The 18,020-nt window shown below is 41.5% G+C and overlaps 1 pseudogene; it reads left to right on the forward strand.

Moving 5' to 3' along the window:
- Positions 1-16,078: 16,078 nt before the first annotated feature.
- On the forward strand, positions 16,079-16,194 carry LOC149474310 (U2 spliceosomal RNA; annotated as a pseudogene).
- Positions 16,195-18,020: the final 1,826 nt, after the last annotated feature.

An 18,020-nucleotide genomic window follows, 5' to 3' on the forward strand; every position in this document is an offset into this window, starting at 1 on the left:
CTGCCAAACAGGCCTACTTCTTGACCCTCATCAAGGCCCTCTCCTCCAATCCTCGCCGACTCTTCTCTGCCTTCAACTCTCTACTCTCTCCACCCCCACCTCCACCCAGCGCCTCACTCACTGCCCTTGAGATTGCCAATCACTTTAAAAACAAAATTGACACAATTCGCAAGGACATTGCCGCAACTCACACGCCCTCTCAACCTGTCCCCTCTCACACAGCTACCCCCTTATCCCCCCTCCCCCTCGACATAACCCGCAGGTACTTTGTCGCTGCTCAAACTCCCTCCAACCCCCTTCACCCTTACTCAGCTACCCCCTCATCACCCCTCTCCCACGGCCCCACCACTGCTCTGACCTCCTCTTCCACCCCACCCTACATTCCTCATACTGAAGCTCCCCCAACACTCCACACCTTTGACCTTACTACCATCGAGGAAGTCTCCAAGACCCTCTCTGATGCCCGCCTCACCACCTGCCCCCTCGACCCTATCCCCTCACAACTCCTACGACCTTCCTCCTCCTCCATCCTACGCTCCCTCACCCACATCTTCAATCTCTCCCTCTCCTCAGGCACTTTCCCCTCCCCTCTGAAACATGCACACATCACCCCCATACTTAAAAAGCCCTCCCTGGACCCCAATGACCCGAACAACCTCAGACCCATCTCCCTGCTCCCATTTACATCTAAACTCCTCGAGCGCCTAGTCTACACCCGCCTATGCTCTCACCTCAACGACAACAACCTCCTCGATCCCCTACAGTCCGGCTTCCGTCCCCTACACTCCACCGAAACTGCCTTACTCAAACTCTCCAACGACCTGCTAACCGCCAAAGCTAATGGACACTATTCAGTGCTCCTACTCCTTGACCTCTCTGCGGCCTTCGACACAGTCGACCACCCCCTCCTCCTCAAAAAACTACACTCCCTCGGCCTCAGAGATTCTGCTCTCTCCTGGATCTCATCCTACCTGTCACAACGCTCTTTCAGCGTTACCTATAATGCTACCACCTCCCCCTCACTCCCCCTCTCTGTTGGGGTCCCTCAAGGCTCTGTCCTCGGGCCCCTTCTCTTCTCCATCTATACCTCCTCCCTTGGCCAACTCATACACTCTCACGGCTTCAACTACCACCTCTATGCCGACGACACACAAATCTATCTCTCAACCCCCCACCTCACCCCCTTGGTCTCAGCCCGAATCACACACCTACTGAGCGACATATCAGACTGGATGTCGCTCCACTTCCTTAAATTGAACCTCTCCAAAACCGAGTTTCTTGTCTTCCCCCCAGCCCGGACACCACCCCCCATTGATTTCTCCGTCACATCCAACAACGCTACCATCAAACCCGCCCTGCAGGCCAGAGTACTGGGTGTCATTCTGGACTCCAACCTATCCTTCCAGCCCCAAGTCCAATCTTTAACAAACTCGTGCAGACTCCACCTCCGCAACATCGCCAAAATCCGCACGTTCCTAACCCCAGAAACCACTAAACAGCTCATCCACTCCCTCATCATATCACGACTCGACTACTGCAACTCCCTCCTCACTGGCCTGCCTCGCCGCTGGCTATCCCCTCTTCAGTCCATCCTGAACACGGCTGCCAGACTCATTCACCTTTCCAACCGCTCTGTCTCCGCCACCCCCCTCTGCCAATCCCTCCACTGGCTTCCGATTGCGCAACGGATCAAATTCAAAATCCTAACGCTGACGTACAAAGCTGTCCACCATACTGCCCCGAACTACATCACTGACCTAATATCCAAGTACCGCCCAGCACGCACACTCCGCTCCTCACAGGACCTCCTTCTCTCTAGTTCCCTGGTCTCCTCCTCCCATGCCCGCCTCCAGGACTTCTCCAGGGTGTCACCCATCCTCTGGAACTCCCTGCCCCAACCCATCAGATTATCACCTACTCTCCTCTCCTTTAGGCGCACCCTGAAAACCCATCTCTTCAGGGAAGCCTACCCCACCCCCTGCTAACTTGCCTCCCTCCTCCACTCTTCCTACCACTCCATCCCCCACAGCTATCTCCTCCTGTGCCACCACCCCCTCCCTCCCAGATTGTAAGCTCGAAAGAGCAGGGCCCTTGATCCCCTCATGTTTTGCATTGTATTGGTATTGTTCTGTCACATGTTCTGTCTCCCTTTGTAATGTACAGCGCTGAGCGAACTATTGGCGCTTTATAAATACTGTATAATAATAATAATAATAATAAACTAAAGACAGGGATCCACATTTTGTAAAAAGTATACAACCCCTTTTTACTGTAAAGGGGCATGTTTTCAAATGTTAACATAAAGTTGTGTTAACAATACAAAATAGTGGGCTGGTAATGGGGTACTTACCTTTCCAGGAAAGGTGCTTCTCCAGATTCTCTTTTTCTCAAATATGTTAAGGTCTAAGAATATGGTAAGGGAATCTTTGTGGAAGGGAAGAATCGAAGTTCACTATGACCACTTTTCACCATCAATACAAATTATTTGCCAAGTTCCCAAATCTTCACACCAGTTTGGAAGGGGACTTTTTTTTCTTCCAGGAAAGGCAAGTATTTCAACTCCTTAATTATTGTGTATTAGTTTCAGTAAGACCTCTTTTACATGGGCAAAAAAGGGGGCAGTAAAAATAAGTGGTTGATCCACATTTATACAGCCACCTCCATATGCAAACCTTAAACCTACAGACTTTTAGCATAGTTTCATGTTTACATTTGTGGAAATTCCTTCTTAAGCCAACTGCTTCCTTTGGTCCCTATTTGGAGATATTTAGCTGCGTGTTTGCCACATAAATGCACCATGACTATCTAAAGCATTTGAATTAATGCTCTGTGTATTATATAATAACACTGTTCAACAGGTAAAAAGTTTTGGGCATAAAATTAGCTAATCTTACATAATTTTGGGGTGCTGAAAACGAAAATGACCCTAAAAAATGTTGATTGGCTCTAGTTTCCATGATATATTCACCCATCTAATGACGTAAGCCATTCAAAATTATGATGCAATTTCAGCTGCATATTGCGCAATTGATACTGGTGACCAATAGAAAATTGCATGTATACTGAGATGATGCAATATTAGCCTTTAATTGCATCACTTCACTGCATAAAAGCTGCAGTATCTGTAGCTGATTGTAGTTCGACAGCGTCTTTACATTTCATTTTATGCTTATATAGGCTACTCAGTAATGCCTCGAACTTGTGTGAATAAAGCAGATAATTTCTGCTATATCTGCGGTGAAATAACTTTTATCTCACAAAAAAGGAGGATAACAGGAATGATTAAGAAAGCCTACAACTTGTATTTTGGCTGCAAGATAGGAGACCAGGACAAGAGCTGGGCACCACATATATGCTGCAATTCTTATGGGACGGCACTGGAGCAATGGTTGAATGGAAAAAAGGCATCTATGCCTTTCGCTGTGCCAATGATTTGGAGAGAGCCAACAGATCATGTTAGTAATTGTTACTTTTGTATGGTGCCTCCAACAAAAGGGCTAAATAAGAAGAAAAAGTTATCTGTGCACTATCCAAATATTCCATCGGCAATACGTCCAGTTCCTCATGGAGAGGGGCTACCAATTCCTAAAGCACCAGAATCCTTCGTGGTTGAGTCAAGTGAGGAAGAACCTGAAGCGTGTAGTCATCAACCGTCAACCTCACATGACCCAGACTTTCTTCCATCCACACCCACTGAACCACACCTCATTACACAAGTGGAACTGAGCGATCTCATCAGAGACCTGGATCTTCCGAAGAACAAGGCAGAGCTTTTGGGGTCAAGACTACAACAGTGGAATCTCCTAGATTGCTATCCTACTTGGACTTCAAGGTGGATATACTAAGTACTGCTGCTTCCTCTGTGAGTGGGACAGTCGTGCGAGAGAAATGCACTATGCCAAAAGAGACTGGCCATTACGCCAGTCATTGCAGCCTGGAGAAAAAAATGTTAACTATCCAGCACTTGTAGACAGCAATAAGATCTTATTACCTCCATTACACATCAAGTTGGGATTAATGAAAAACTTTGTTAAGGCAATGGACAAGAATAAAGCAGGTTTCAAGTACCTGATTAGCAAATTTCCAGCACTTAGTGCTGCAAAAATAAATGAAGGAGTCTTTGTTGGGCCACAGATTCGTAAACTTATTCATGATGATGAGTTTCTTTCTCTGTTGCGTGGAAAGGAAAAGGCTGCCTGGACAGCATTTGTATCAGTGACATCAAATTTTCTTGGAAACAATAAAACACCAGACTACAAGAAAGTGGTAGAAAAACTCATCCAGACTTACAGAAATCTGGGTTGCAACATGTCTCTAAAAATTCATTTTCTACATTCGCATCTGGATTTTTTCCCACCAAACTGTGGAGCAGTGAGTGATGAACACGGGGAGCGCTTCCATCAAGACATTGCAGCTATGGAAAGAAGATATCAAGGTAAATGGAGCCCATCAATGCTTGCTGACTATTGCTGGACAGTTGTAAGAGATAGCCCTTTCCTCGAATACAAGAGAAAAGCCAAGAGAAGCAAAACCGACACAAACTGAAGACAAAACTAGTGAGAATCCTAAGTATTAAAATGATTCAACTTAGCTTATGGCTATAATTTTTCTTGGTAATCCTATGCAATATATTATGCCATTTAGGCTTTGTTATGTAGTTAATATCACTTGCTTTATATTTGTGGAAAGACATCTATCTATATAATTATTGTGCATTATGTAGTCATTATGCCTATAGTAGAAAACTTTCCGTTTACAGAAAAACTAGAGCCAATTGACAAATTTCATTGTTATATTTGAACTCAGAATGTGAAATTCATTAAGAAATGGATCCTTTTGTTTCCAAAACTGGCAAAAAATAAAAATTTGTTGAACAGTGTAATAAGCTAATAGTATTGCACTGCAAGAATCTTGACCCTTTCAAGGTCATTCATATTCATTCTCTGGGTTAGTCATTCCATGTTTAGCCAGGTGTCAGCTACTGCAAAATGGAATCAAGCAGGACATTATCAAACAGAACCATAAACTAACTAGTTCCCTCCTAATGCCCAGGACCAAGACCATTACATCACTTCCTTTCTATAGACGTGGAGAGCTCCTGTAAAGGGCAGAGGATCTTGGAACCTGTAGTTCTGCAGTCAATTCTCACTGTATTTTAGAGCCTCTTCAGAACTACAAATTCCAGAAAGCTTATCCAGTAAAGGATGATAGGAGAGCTTATATATGGATCCATTAACCTCCCTAGCGGTATTCCCGAGTGTAGCTCGGGGTAAAATGTCAGTGCCAAAAGCGGTAACCCCGAGCTACACTTGGGCTTACCATGCGGCGCTGCATAGGGAATCCCTGCAGCACTTACCTTGTCCTTCGCTCCCACGATGTGTCCCCTGCAGCATCCCCGGCCATCTCCTCCGGCCGATGCCGGCATCTGGCTTCTGTGTTCCGGTCCCTGTGACGTCGGGACGTACGGGCGGCGGCGGGAAATTAAAAAATTTAAAAAAATTTCATTTTTCTCAAAACACATTTTTCATAGTAAAACATTGCTGTTTCAACCCATTTCACATACATATTGTCCCTAGTGCTTTTTCCTGTGCCCTGCCTGTGTTTTGTCTGTTCTTTCTGCCTGGAAACTGAGAAATGTCCATGGCATCCAAAAAGTGTCCCTTTACATTGCTGTAAATACTCTGCTAAAAAAAATTAAAGGAACACTTTTTAATCAGAGTATAGCATCAAGTCAATTAAACTCCTGGGATACTGATCTGGTCAGTTAAGTAGCAGAGGGGGTTGTTAATCAGTTTCAGCTGCTTTGGTGTTAATGAAATTAACAACAGGTGCACTAGATGGGCAATGAGATGACCCCCAAAACAGGAATGGTTTTACAGGTGGAGGCCAGAGACAATTTTTCCCTACTCATCTTTTCTGGCTGTTTTTCACTAGTTTTGCATTTGGACAGGGTCAGTGTCACTATTGGTAGCATGAGGTGATACCTGGACCCTACAGAGGTTGCACAAACAGTCCAACTCCTCTAGGATAGCACATCAACACCATAGAGCTCGATTGGCATTTGCCATTGAACACCAGAATTGGCAGGTCTGCCACTGGCGCCCCGTGCTCTTCACAGATGAGAGCAGGTTCATCCTGAGCACATGTGACAGACATGAAAGGGTCTGGAGAAGCCATGGGGAATGTTATGCTGCCTGTAACATCATTCAGCAAGACCATTTTGGTGGTGGATCAATGATGGTCTGGGGGAGCATATCCATGGAGGGACACACAGACCTCTACAGGCTAGACAATGGCACCCTGACTGCCATTAAGAATTGTGATGAAATTCTGAGACCCATTGTCAGACCCTACGCTGGTGCAGTGGGTCCAGAGTTCCTCCTGGTGCACGACAATGCCTGGCCTCATGTGGCGAGAGTATGCAGGCAGTTCCTGGAGGATGAAGGAATTGATACCATTGAATGGCCCCTACGCTCACCTGACCAAAATCCAGTAGAACACCTCTGGGATATCATGTTTCGGTCCATCCGACACCACCAGGTTGCACCTCAGACTGTCCAGGAGCTCAGTGATCTCCTTGTCCAGATCTGAGAGGAAATACCCGAGGACACCATCCGTTGTCTCATTAGGAGCATACCCCGACATTGTCAGGGATGCATACAAGCACGTGGAGGCCATACAAACTACTGAGTACCATTTTGAGTTGCTGCAATTAAATTTCAGTAAAATGGACTAGCCTGATGCATCATTTTTTCACTTTGATTTTTGGGGTGTCTTTGAATTCAGTCCTCGGTAGGTTGATAATTTTCATTTTCATCAAACAATGGGGCATCCTTACATTCCTAACACATTACCCAGTCCATATCAGTATAGATATCCAGTATGATATTTTTCCCCATATTGTGGCCATTGCTCTTTTTACTCTGTGCTGAGTATTATTGGTAGCTAGTTTGGTGACCATAGTTGGTCTAACCATGTCTGAGCCTAGAGTCCAGAATGGTTGAGGAGCTTGCAAGGTCAAGGCAGCAACAGATGACAATTATCATTCAGATGCTCCTAGGGGGTTAGAGCTACACATCGATTAATCCTACAAATTATAGCTGGAGATGTATCAGTTCAACATTAAAATGATGCTCTTGGCTGGCACCAACTCCTTTTGCAAAAAATTCCAAAGCCTAGCTACCCTAATTGTGTTGGTAGTGAAAAATGTTTCCTAAAATAATGAAGCTTTAGTCCCCGGTCACACCAGTGTGACTTGTCATATGATTTAATAGTTTCAAAATGCATGACAAGTCACACCCTATTGCCTGCAATGGAAGTGGTCATATCGGTGCAATTCCAACTCTGTTGGAGTCGCACTGATTTTGAAAGTACTTCATGCACTACTTTTTGCAAGCTCAGGTGTGACTTGCATAGACATTTGTGCATGAAGTAGCACAGATGTCTTCCAAGTTGCACCTGAAGTCAGATGTCAATCGTGCGAATTCAAATGAAGTCACACAATTACAAAGTTGGATTCGGTGTGACCGAAAAATTAGAGTAAGTCCTGGGAGGATTATAATAGTAATTTATACTCCCAACATTGCCAAATGAAAATACACTGCTGCAGAAACACGTTGTTAAGCTATAGATATAATTTCTTATACTGCAGATACAGCACATTCAGAGGTTTTTATACAGAAAGAAAACTTATATAAAGTACTATTGATTGACTCTTCCCCTGTACCAAAAATATATATTTAAATACCAAAAACATAAATAATAAAATTATTGTGAATATATGAAATGATGAGGATAGTCAAAACAAGTGACTTGGCTCTTGAGCTAGGCTCACTACATGTTACAGGCTCTCCAAAATGGAGGGAGTACTTTTGCTGATCTATTGGACAGCAGGGATGGTGCAATCTAGAATGAATATATACAGAGGTCCCTGATTCTTATCCCTATTAAAGCACCTATCAAGTCCAAAACCTGGATAGGTTGCAGCATCCAAATAGACATGATAGAGATGGTCTGCATGTGGTTGTGTGGAACACCTCTGCATCCTGTTGTAGGCAAAGACAGTCCCTTACACAGGTGTATGCATAGTTACACCCTTGTAAATGAAGCCTAAGGGTGCCCATACATGAGTCATTTTATTCATTCAACCAGTAGGTTGAAAGAAAGGAAATGACTTGATTCTCCCATCCACACACTCGATGTGGATGGGAGAATCCCTCCTACTAAGCTACTGTATTCTTACAACGGGGAGACATCAGAGTACATTGATCAGCACTGCCAGCTATAGCACAGATCAAGAGAAAGTTTTCTAAGAGGCTGAATGTAAGTCGATTGACTTGTGTACAACCAGCCTGCCCGTACATGAATCAGAATTCAGCCAGTCCCTGCTGAACCCGCCGAATTTTGATCCATGTATGGCTGTCTTCAGAGACGGTTTTATCATTCATAATTTTTTTATTTAAATTATTATTACAATATTTTACAATTTTGTTTAAATGTGTGCTTCCTATTGTCTTTCGGGTAAATATGTTGGGCAGTGTTGCTTCCTCTGAATACTTTTGATCCATGTATGGCTGTCTTCAGAGATGGTTTTATCATTCATAATTATTTTATTTAAATTATTATTACAATATTTTACAATTTTGTTTAAATGTGTGCTTCCTATTGTCTTGCGGGTAAATATGTTGGGTAGTGTTGCTTCCTCTGAATACTCTCAGGCTCTACTATATATTATTCTTATTAGAGACACATAAGCACACAGTAAAAAATATACAGTACTGAATTTTCTAGGCTAGATGTTTTTTTACATAGTAGAGAAAAAAAATGATGTACTCATTTTCATTGAAAGTCATTCCTATACTCCCCCATTGACTAAGGATCGCTAAGCACATAACAAGCTTGTCTGTTTGCCTTGCAATATCTAAATTAAACGATTAAATAGGAATATTGCAACATCTAAAGCTATGGAATGTTCTATTGAATACAAGTATACTGCATTATGAGCATACACTTGGATATGTAGAATGGACAATGCTTGAAAAATACTACAATGGTAATGTGGGAATGAAAACATTAATGTTAGCTCATTGAAATATGCTATTAAGAACAGAAAGGGCCCAATGAAGTCTTTGTGCTTGTGGGAACACTGCAGAGTGAATGGAATATAGTTATCTGGAGAATGTAAATTATTCATTAGGGGGTATAGACAAAGGTTTTCTTTCTTTTTTTTTTTTCAAAAAAAGAGAATATGCTCCATACATAATTTAAAATCAAACAAAGTATAAGTTATTAACTGGATTATCCTGTAGCTCTTTCACTGCACCGTGAAGAAAAAAGTTTATTTAATCTATTTAGACTTACTGAAACTATTTGTGTAGAGTTTCAAAATGACAGAAATTAGCAAGTTATTAATAAAATCATGTTAATATGGCAAAAACTAGAGAAGCATAAGCACAAAATCAGCCTTTGTGCTGTACAATCCAAATGCAAAGCTTGTTAATATTCGCTGAAATTAGAAGGCGGTGCATTGAGAGGTCATACTGAGGCTTATTTAAAACAGACTACAATCCCTAGAAATTATGAGGAGTGTCTAAAGCTGGTCAAGCGCTAGTGGAATTTTGTTGGAATTTTGTTTTATTAAGAATGTTTGCTTAATGTTTTAATCGTTATTGGAGTCAAATTGACATTCATTTTCAACTGCAGTGACTAGAAAGTTTGAAGGAGTGAGATGAAACTTATTTCAGTGAATGTGGTTTTCATTTGGGAAAGTCCATTCACTCCAAAATGGATGAATGTTAAAAGCAAATGTTTTTTGAACAACATTCACCATATCATCAAATGCACTGATGAGAATTTTTATATCAATGGATCAAATAAATATTTATTGTGATAGCCAAAAGACCATCTTTAGGGCCATGCAAAAGTAGCATTTTAGTTAAACATGTTTTTTGTCTTTTATGCCTTGATACTTTAACAGTGAGATCTCCCTGGCATAGTTTCCTGATTCTGTTACCTTATACCTGGGAGAACTTACTGTACATATATATATATATATATATATATATAAATAAAAATATGCACACCTTATCCCATATGTTCTTCAAAAGACTGTAAATTGAGGCACAACTCTTTTATCTCTGCTCTGATGTAGAATATCCATTGATTTCCTTCCTTTCCTGGTGATAAAGCTTTCCTCTTAATGAGGCTGCTTAAAGAGAACATGTGCCCTGCCAATACAGGGCAATGTAATAAATTCACTTTCATGCAGAACTCTCCATAGCATATGTAACACTACTCCCGCAGGGGCCACTTGATAATGCTTGTCCCCAGTGGTTGCCCTAACCTGGCAAGCCTCCTGACACCTCTGAATTTAGACATTTTTCAACAGTATAGAAGAATAAAGCAAGAGACACAATTCGTTAGTAACACATCCATATTAGTGTTGTTCAAAAGAGTAGAACAAAAGAACAATGGGTTTAGTATATACAAGCCCCAGTAAACCCATAGCAATAGAACACTAGTTAAATAGGAATAATCAGTTAGTAACATTTAACAAATTATAAGGTCATGAGTAATAAGCTTTAACTATTAAAATGAAACACTATCAGTAAGAAGGGGAAGAAAAGGCTTGCTGACTTATCAGCTCCCGGTAGATCACCAACGCCACAATGGTGGATGCAAAGAATTATGTAAATGTATACTCTGACATATATAGATAAAGTACCATAATTTTAATGACAATGGCCTTAGAGAAGAAAAGGTCCCTTTGACTAGAGGTTGCAAATTGAGTCCTGTGATGTTTAAAGTTCCTGGTATGGTCCTGGCTGTTGTCTTCTCTTAGCAATGGTGGAGCCCCTAAACAGTAGTGAATATTGGTAATTCAATGAAGTTAAACAGAAAGACTGTGGTACTGCTCGGAGCTCTCCTGATACTGAGGTGTAAAGGTTTCTGCATGCAGTGTACAACTGTTAACAAGGATGTGTCAGGGATCCGGGTATGACCAGAGATGTGTGGACTGACACAGGGAAACAGCAGGCTTCAGAAATGATTAAATAATAATAATATTTATTATGAGCTGCACAAAATAAACAAACACAGTACAAAACAAAACAAACCTTAAACTAATAGGTACAGGTGCAGTAAGGGCTTGAGAGGTGGAGTGGTCAGGCAGGCCGGGTCAGAAACAATCAGACAGAAAGGTACAACGGGAGCAGGCAAAAGAATTGTCAGGAATAGTCGGGGTCAGTGCAGGCGGAGTTCTATCAGAATCAGAGTCAAGCAGGAGAGTCGAGCAGGCAGGAGACAGGATACAGGAAACAGGGCACATGGGAAACAATCACCAAGGCACTGACTGCAGGTCTGGCCATTCTTTAAATACACCTCCTGCAATCAGCCTCAGGTGATGGCTGATTGCAGGAGTGAGCTTCTGGTTGCTGAGAGCACCCGCTGGCCAGCCCTGGTACTGCAGCCCACAAGGCAGGTGAGTCCCACCACCATTGGCGAGTCCATTCCTGACAGGATGTGTCTGGAACAAATATAAATATTCACGTTATGGCACCATCCCAATCCATATAACCAATGTACAGCAAAACCAGCGCGGGCAGTCACATCCTAAGATCAGGGTGGTCATGTCCTTTCTCCAGTGAAAATGGGACTTTATATGTGCCCAAACAACAGAAAAAAAATACAAATTACTAAAATCTACAGTTTTATAGGTTCATCTATTAAAAGTGAAGAAACACTTCACTGTCAAAACCAAGCAGTCTATAGGTATCTAAATGGAAAGAAGAAAGTGAGCGCTATATATCAAAGCAGCTGGGACACCAAAAAGGCACCAATACAACCTCTCCAAAACCAAAATGAAAATAAAGGTGCAGCGCTTGTAAAATCAACAATATATATCATACGGTAAATAAGCATATAAATTAGTATGTGGTACACAATAAAAAGTCCATGTGATGGTCAAGATATGAAATATGGTGTTGAGGATTTCTTCCCAACCACTTCTGGTGATAAATGAATAAATTTCGCACTCACCAGATGCACAAAGTAATTGCGCATTTGAGAAAACAATATCTCACTGGGTAGGCTGGAGCGCCTTGAAGAGGGCTTCTGCCATCTGATATGGATTCCTCCCTGGGTACCTCCTGGATGATAGCAGCTTCCCTCTCCTCTGCACAGAACTCTGCGGATGGTTGGACTCATAAAGAGTCCAAAAAAGGAGGAGGCCACATAGCGTGATACTGCTTCAAAATTTTATTTTCCAGTCAAGCTATATAGTAGGTAACAGAAAAAAAACACACTGACCATATGCAGGCAAGATGGCGACCGGACCACCACAGGGTCTCAGCAGCGTGACGTCACAGCATTGTAGCTCCTCCCTGACACGTTTCGTGCTAGTCACATACTCATAGGGGGTATGCTATCAATGCCTGATGTCTGTACTTGTGCTTTAAATAGTGAAAAATGGCGCACGGATGATCACGCCTGCCATTTTCCCGGCGACTACGCGCATGCGCGAAACATGTGCGTCCGCATATGCGCAATGCCAGTGCGCATGTGCAGTATCTAGGCGCCATTTTGTTGTGGATTGCTGAAACGCCATGCAAGACGATGCGCGCGCATCACCGCGACATTGCTCTGGTGGGTTTTTTTGAAACAAAGAACAATGATCACTATTTTAGGGAGGGAATGTAAGAGCTACTTTCCCAAAGTTATTTTCAGTAGTCACCTGATGTTATTTAAGCAAAATTCTACTGGTTATCAAATAACTATGTATCCAAGGTGTATAAGAAATCAATCTCTGTAAATTGCTCTGTTGTCACGAGCAGTTAATATGGCATATAAACCCAATGTGTATAGATGTTTGTGAAAGAACATAAAACGGTTAGCTGAAGTGATCATTGTACATTTGATAATAAAACTAATTCATCACTTAAAATCGTGATAAATTATCATATAAAATGTCTAAATAAAACATGGTCAGTGAACATCCAATGTAAATATATATAAACTTCTCTAAAATCATATAACATGTATAAAAGCAATAATAACACGGTAAAAAAAATAAATCAAGGTCATATAGTATAGAATAGATCAAATCGATATAAAACATAAATTAAATTGGTATGAGTATTTCCACCGAAATACTAAAAATATCGGAATCATATAGAATAAAATAGCTCAAAACCCAATATAAAATTAATGTAAATTCAATATATGTGTAGTAAAAGATCAAGGTCATATGGAATCAATTAACTCCAAAGTATTTTTATAAAAATACTAAAATTATTATATAGAATAGAATAACATAAAACCCATATGAAATTGATGTAAAATCAATGTTATGTGTGTGGTAAGATGTAGAAGGATGACAATAAATAAGTATGTCGGTCAAATAAAATCGAGTTTGCTAGTAGCAAGGTAACAGATAAAACTAACTGTTATCTATAAAACAGTTTACATAGAACTCAATATTGAGTCCTACAGGGTGAGATGTATATAGCTCGAAAATCCATTTTGATTCTAATTGGGACACCGCCCTTCTCTTATTTGTGCCCCTCCAATGTGCTTTGACTACATCTATGCCCACAAATTGTAATGAAGAAGGATCTCTATTGTGGCAAATCCGATAGTGCTTGGAAAGGAAGTGTTCTTTATATCCTTTTCTGATATTAAGCACATGTTCCCTCAAACAATCTCTTAGGCTTCTAGTGGTCCTACCCACATATTGTTTCATGCACGGACATTGTAGTAAGTATACCACGTGTGTGCTGTTACATGAAATAAATTTATCAATTGTGTAATTCTTCCCTGTTGTAGAAGAAGTGAAATTAACAACCTTACTTTTCCTTACTCCATTGCATGTGCAAATTATGCATTTATTACAAGGGTAGAAGCCATGCATTTCTCCAAAGAATGACGTATTCATGGGGGGATTAATCACATTCGGAGCGATTGTGTTCCTCAAGGGCATAACTTTCCTAAATATAATTTCCGGTTTATCCGGTAAAAATGTATTCAAACTGGATCAGCTTTCAAGATTCTCCAGTTGTTTTGAAGAATTTATGTTGCATGGAAAAATTAGTCATGAAAGGGCATATTTTTGGATTTTTATTTTTCATCGTGTTAACTAACAACTCATTACGGTTTGTTTTAGCCACCATTTCTAAAGTGCTATCGAGTGCTGATTCATCATACCCTTTCTCAAGAAACCTTCTTTTAAGAATCTCTGCCTGGGAATAATAAGTTTCTGTATTGGTACAGTTCCTTCTGATGCAGAGAAATTGTCCTTTCGGGATGTTAGTAAACCAGGCTGGGTGATGACAACTATCTATGGGAATGTAGCTGTTGCGGTCCGTTTATTTGAAGAAGGACTCAGTTATTATTTTCCCTCCGTGATTAATCAACGTCAAATCCAAAAAATGTATGCTTGTGGTGCTATAATCATAGGTGAGTTTAATATTCAAAGTATTATTATTAAGCGTGTTGAAGAAGTTTATTAGTGCCTGTTCTTCACCTTTCCAGATTAAGAGGATGTCATCAATGTATCGTCTATAAAAGAATAGTTCAGACCATTCACGAGCATATATGACATCCTCCTCCCATCTGGCCATAAACAAATTAGCCAGACTGGGAGCGAATTTCGCTCCAATTGCGACGCCCTTTGTTTGTAGGTAATAATTGCCATTGAACCAGAAATAGTTCCATGCCATTGCAAACTCTAAAAGCTTAAGTATGAAATCCTCCTGTAAAAATGTCATATCTTTTAAATCATCAGGGTAAAATTGCACTGCATTCCATCTGAGTGGCTAATATTTGTATATAGCGATGCCACGTCAGCGGTAACTAAAAAAGTTGAGAGTTCTATAAATAGATCCTGTACATCCTGGAGGACATGCTTAGTGTCTCTAAGATAAGCCAGTGTGTTTATTACCAAAGGCTGGAGGAAATGATCTATATATTCTCCAGCACGGGAACAAAGAGATCCGATCCCACTAATAATAGGTCGACCGGGAGGGTTAGTGGGGTTCTTGTGTATCTTAGGTAAAACATACATAACCGGCAACCTAGGTACAGAGGGGCATAAAAAGTTTTTCTCCTTTTTAGTGATAATCTTATCCTCGTAACCTCTTTGTTTAATAGCTTTCAATGACTTTTTGTAAGTTCCTAAAGGGTCTTTAGGTAAAAGAACATAGGTGTCCTTATCACTGAGGATGTTAAGTACTTCATTCATATAACTTGTTTTATCCAAAATTACCACACCCCCTCCTTTGTCCGCTGGGCGGATCACCAGATCTTTCCTTTTTAAAAGGGAATTCAAAGCCCTCTTTGTGTTATTTTGGTAAGTAACTTTCTTCACATTCATGACTTTAGGATCCTGTATAACTGTATTTTTAAAAGCATTAATATATGTCTGAGATTGAGGGGGCGGGTTGAATAGGGATGCGTTCTTTAACCACTTGCCGCCCTGTCACTGTAGAAATACGGTGGCAGGGCGGCACGGGCAGGAAAAACCACGTTTTGAAACGTGTGTTTTGTAAACAGGTAGGGGGCGTGCGCGAGGTCCTTACCGGCTATCTCCCGGCGATCGGCGGCAATCAGTGACAGAGAGCACAGCTGCAGTAGCTGTGCTTTCTGTCACTTCCCTGACAGCTCGAGGACAAGCTGATCGGGACAGAAGAGTTTCACTCTCCCGATCAGCCATGTTCCCTGCAGTACACACCCTCGCCCCCTAGTAAAACACTCCCCCTCACACAGATAACCCTTCCCTGCAAAATAAACTTAACCCCTTCCTCCCCAGTGCCATTAGTACAGTGTCAGTGTTTTTTTTTTGCACTGATCACTGTATTGGTGTCACTGGGGATGTCAGTGACCCCAAGTCAGTACCCCCCCAGTGTCAGAATGTCAGCCGCAGTCTAGCAGTCCCGCCATAAGTCGCTGATCGCCGCCATAAGTCCCTGATCGCCGCCATAAGTCACTGATCGCCGCCATTATTAGTATACAAAAAACTAAAAATCCCAGTATCTTTCCCGCCATTTGTAAACGCTATAACTTTCACGTAAACCAATTAATTTAGACGTATTCTCGGCCTTTTGGCTAAGATCAAGTGTAGTATCTGTTCTTATCAGTGTCCAGTGGGGGTGCTCCCGACCATTCTAGCTTTGCGGGGATGGTTGTTGTATAGTACCCTCACTGGAATGATGGGGGTCCGGAAGGCTAGTACCGGAGGGACAGAAACCGGGGAGCGCCACGAGTTAAGCTGGGGCCCCGGGAGTAATTCCTCTGGGAAGACTGAAAAGACCCAGTACCTCCTGATTTGGACGGATCTACCTTGGTCTGGCCAGGGGCTGGGGACGCAAAAAGTCCGCAAACTCAGTGCCCCCTGGGGAAGACGCTCTCAGGGGTGTCACTAGTAACACTTGGGTGTGGGACCCCACGATGTGAAGATGACACATGGCCACTGTTTTTCACCTCTTTTTGCACAGCGCCCTAAGGACCAGGCCTTATGGCTAAGTTCAGGGCAATTTTTGCTACGGGCCTCAGGGCCTGGTCTGTGCACAATTCGGCACGGTACCACTTTTTTATTTTTTCTTTCTCTTATTTATTATGCACTTACCCACGTTTGTCACTTTTTCTTTGCCTTATGTGTGTGTTTTTTTCACGGATGGAGGGTGTGGGTCCTCGGGCCTACCCTGAAGTCTAGGGGGAGGATGTGTGGCCTCCCCTGATCCCTAGGAGGCTCTTCTTCGGGAGAGCCTCCTTGCATAGTACTGGATGTCCGGCTTCGGCTGGGCATAGGGAACGGTGGTCCACCAGGCCTTTTGGCCAGGAGGACCAATTGGGAACCTTGTCCCCGTCAGGAGCTTCGTGCACCGGGGGATCAGGGTAAGCGGTCCAAGCCCCTTTAGGGGTAGGACACAGCACACCCCTAAGTGCACTTTTTCGTGTGGTGTTTTGCACTTGCACTTTTTTTGTGAACACTTACGGGTTTTTTCGTTATAGTTGCACGTTTGCGGACTTAAAAAAAAAAATAAATTTATTTAGACGTATTGGGTTTTTTTTCTTAGCAAAGACATGTCACAGAATGCATTTTGGCAGAAATTTATGACTAAATTAGATTTTTTAATTTTTTTTTACTGGACATGTTTTATAGCAAAAAGTCCAAAATATTGTTTTTTTTCCTCAAAATTGTCAGCCTTTTTTTTATAGCGCAAAAAATAAAAACCGCACAGGCGATCAAATACCACCAAAAGAAAGCTCAATTTATGGGGAAAAAAAGGATGTAAATTTAATTTATGTACCGTATTGCATGACCGCGCAATTGTCCCTTAAACTAGCGCAGCGCTGTATAGCAAAACAATGGCGTAAATTGCAGTATCTATACCATAGTTTGTAGACGCTATAACTTTCACAAAGCAATCAATATACACTTATTGGGATTTTTTTAACAAAAACATGTAGCAGAATACATTTTGGCCTAAATTTATAACTAACTTTGAGTTTACTATATATTTTTTATAGCTGAAAGTAAAAAATATTGTTTTTCTTCAAAATTTTTGGCCTTTTTTTGTTTATAGCGTGAAAAATAAAAAGCGCACAGGTGATCAAATACCACCGAAAGAAAGCTCTATTTGTGTGAAAAAAAGGACATAAATTTTGTTTGGGTGCAGCATTGCATGACCGCGCAATTATCAGTTGAATTGGTGCAGCGCCAAGTAGCAAAAAGAGGCCTGGTCATTAAGGGGGGTAAATCCTCTGGAGGTCAAGTGGTTAAATTAGAATTGATAGTTCCATTTGTTGAAGTAACATATGTGATGGGGTTATTAAGAAAATATTTTTTAAGGGAGATTTGTCTGGCAAATCTATGCACGTCGATGTAAGTTTGAAATTTATTCAAGGAGGTTTTTGGGGAAAATTTTAACCTTTTATCTAAAAGCTTAAGTTCATCAGGTGACAATTCAACATTACTGAGATTGTTAATACCTTTGCCATTTATAGTCGTCTCTTTTTCAAGTTTG

This window comes from Staurois parvus, unplaced genomic scaffold (assembly GCF_062004578.1).
Source record: "Staurois parvus isolate SC_StPar_1 unplaced genomic scaffold, SC_StPar_1.0 ptg000006l, whole genome shotgun sequence".
Taxonomy (NCBI): domain Eukaryota; kingdom Metazoa; phylum Chordata; class Amphibia; order Anura; family Ranidae; genus Staurois; species Staurois parvus.